The sequence below is a fragment of the Octopus bimaculoides genome, chromosome 8 (assembly GCF_001194135.2).
Source record: "Octopus bimaculoides isolate UCB-OBI-ISO-001 chromosome 8, ASM119413v2, whole genome shotgun sequence".
Lineage (NCBI taxonomy): Eukaryota > Metazoa > Mollusca > Cephalopoda > Octopoda > Octopodidae > Octopus > Octopus bimaculoides.
In genome coordinates, this window is record NC_068988.1 from 4,433,919 (window position 1) to 4,437,313 (window position 3,395).

The following is a 3,395-nucleotide window of genomic DNA, read 5'->3' on the forward strand; positions in this document are numbered from 1 at the left end:
ATATATATATATATATATACACGTTTCTTAAATGTATGTATATATGTCTGTATGAATGTACGCATGTATGTGTGTTAATGTATTATATGTATATGTGTATGCATATATGTGTATGCATATATGTGTGTGTTTGTATGTGTGTGAGTGCATTTACCTATACACACACATAGACACATACACACATGTCGTTCCCATCGTCACACCGTCAGCACTTCACCAATTGCAATTGTAGTTGTGTTTTCTCTGCATCAATGGCTACTGAATAGTTTGAACGACGTCGTCTAATAAAGCAAGTATTTTTGCAGAAGTGTTTGATGGAGTGATTAAATTATTTCAAAGATGAATAAAATATCCATGAGATTGATCCCTGGATTCACTCAAACTCAAAGGAAAGCTAACATGAAAGATGTATTCAGCACTGTTAATAGATAATTGCAAGTATTTCCCCGAAGAAAAGATCTTCTATTTAATGCCGTTTCCATGAATTTCATTTTTTTCTTTTCTTGCTTTTCATTTCTTTTCGATAGACTCTTCTCGATATTTCTGTTGATGTGTCAAGTGGCAGAGAGAAGAGATGCAAGTATTCCAGTCTATGAAACAGTTTTGATTTTTCTTTGAAAGTCATTTCAATTCACTCAAGCTGCTAATACTCTCGAGAGAGCATTGCCCGCCTTGAAATATAGTCAGAGTGTACTACACTGAGCGGTGATCCCCGGGGGAGGTGGTAGACTTACATGACACAAGCAAAAGCAAGAAGCTACCGTAAAATCTCTCACCAAAAATAAAGCTGGTAACAAATTTCTCCCCGGTTAAACACTACTCTTCTTTCTTACAGCCTGTCTTTAAATCAGTCAAGTGGACTGAGCTAAGTCAAGTTTTCTTCTTTGTTTGTGGGTGCAGTGCAGCTTGGGCTTCGTTATATTAGTAACGATGAAGAGTGAACTGGTAGAATCGTTAACGCGTCGAACAAGATGCTTAGTGACATATCTTTGCAGTTTGCGTTCTAAGTTCCAGTTCCGCCGAGGTCGACTTTGTCTTTCATTTTTTTCAAATTCGAGAACTAAGTGTCAGTGGAGCAGATGTAATCACAGACCACTCCCACCAAATTGCAGACCTTGTGCCTTTTCTTTTTAGAAAGAAACAGTTATATTTGTAAAGATACCTCCCAATTCAAGCAGAATAAATCAGTCATTTTGATAGAATATACAGTAATTTCGCCATTTTAGGGATGTTTTGATGACGGTTCAATCTCCCCGAAATACATGCAGTTAGCACTTTTGGCCAATGAAACACTTGTCAATTGAACAGTTCTAACTATAGTTCACATTTAGGGATATATAGTCGAAACTATCGAGAATTAATTATATTCGCCATAAGTATATTTCAAGAAACAAAACTAACAAAACCTTGGATATCCTATCAAATTGTTTAGGGTGTATTTTGGTGCAGTTTTTATTATCATTCTGTTGCAACGTTTTCACTTCGTATTTTCGGAATCCTATTATTTATCGTATCAACCTAAATACAAAATCGACAGCATTCTTAACGCTAGAGTTTGCAAAATGATCCAGTTTATAATAACAGCCACAACCTTAAATTTCCCGTGAAATGTCTCGCTTCTGCTTACATCTATGTGGCCGATAACGTTGATACCACATCTGCAGTAACCCTCCCTGCTATTTATGTGATAATTCACAAAAATAATGCAGCAGCAAAACTAAACAAACGAAGCCACTTCGAGTTTTATCAACGAGATCTAATGAAGATGTGATTTATTTCGTATTCAGATGGAAAGACTATGTTTTTGCAACCAAATTCACTGGAATGAGGTGAGGATCAGCTACATAAAATCTAAACTTATACTTCTGGTCACACTGCTAGCTCGTTCAGAGGGAAGAAACATGTTGGTTGATCATAATATGTACCAAAATCGTAATGAGGTCGTCCATTTCAGTGTTCATATACGACGACGTCAAACCTTTATTTTCAAACGTATAATCTGCAGAAACTGTCAAGAAAGTTTTAAATATTCAACTGCAAGATCTTTGAAATAGATTTGGATTTGGTGAGAATATTTCCAAAGAACAAGTACTTTTAATTTAGTGAAACTGGAGAAGCTGGCAAAAGTCGTCTATTCTTTTTATTTTCAGATTTGCAAAGTGTTGGATCAGCCGGCATTTACAAACGGGTAAAGGCTATAAATATAAAGGTTTAATTCCATTCCAGACACTCTTTGAGACGTCAGAAAGAAAGATCCTGGAAGTCATTCTACAGCAAAAGTAAATACATATCAACGTTCAGTCTATTTATGTATATGAACCCATCGAATCAGTGAACATATTTTTTTAAATGTGCAGAAGCAAGAACAAAATCTAAATTACCAAATCAGGGGATTTACGAAGAAAATGAAGGTTTTGGATGTTTTTTTCTATTCATCTCATCCTTTGAGAATAAGGATTATGTCCAATCAATTGTTCATCATTCGTCCGATAATTTTTGTTTTTTTAATAGTGGCATTACATGAAGATATTTCACTATTGCCCCTGCCACTTCAAAAGTCGATATTAAATACGTTGGACTTTTGATCAAGATCTGAACCATAAAGTTAAAACTGTCCTTATTCCAGCAAAAGCTGACATTTGCCATCAAAGTTCTTTAGTTGTTGTCAAAGTAATCCATCTACTTGGCGCAAACACTTTACCTGATCTTTATGAAAACGAAGAAGGCATGCAGTTTATCAAAGAGTATTATGATTTTTGGTGCTGTAATCTTACGCTTTCCGTAAAAAAAATGTTGGTAGTAAAACAGAAACGCATCAGATTACATATGAGACGAACAACATCGAATTCAACCCTTATGGGATTCAAACTTAGAATACCCAATGGTTGTTATGTTACCTTTATATTCTAGTTTCAGACTTTATCATGGTTGTGTTTGGTTTTAATCTTCTCGAAGCTGACAAAATAAGTAATAGTTATGTATTGGGGTCGAGTTAATCTACTAATTCCTTTCTCCAAAATTTGTGGCTTTATACTTAAATTCAATATCATCATCATCATCATCGTCATCATCATTATTATCTGATGAAAACTTTCAGCTTATTTTGCTGGGTATGATGGAATGTCAGCTGTCCACAGCTAGCAGACTAAGGTGACACTTGGTTATTGATCATGCAGAAAACTCTTGCAGTTTCAAGCAATGCTGATTTTTCTAGGTGGTCTATCTTTACATTTGTACCAATCTTTTTGAGGCATGTTGGTAGTTGAGTGCCAGTTACTACTGGTATCACGTCCACATTCTTTATTGACCACAATTTGTGTATTTCCCACTTCATAATCGTCATAGATGTTCAGCTTTTTCCCGTCTTTCTTTTGGATCCTGTCGTCACCGAGACA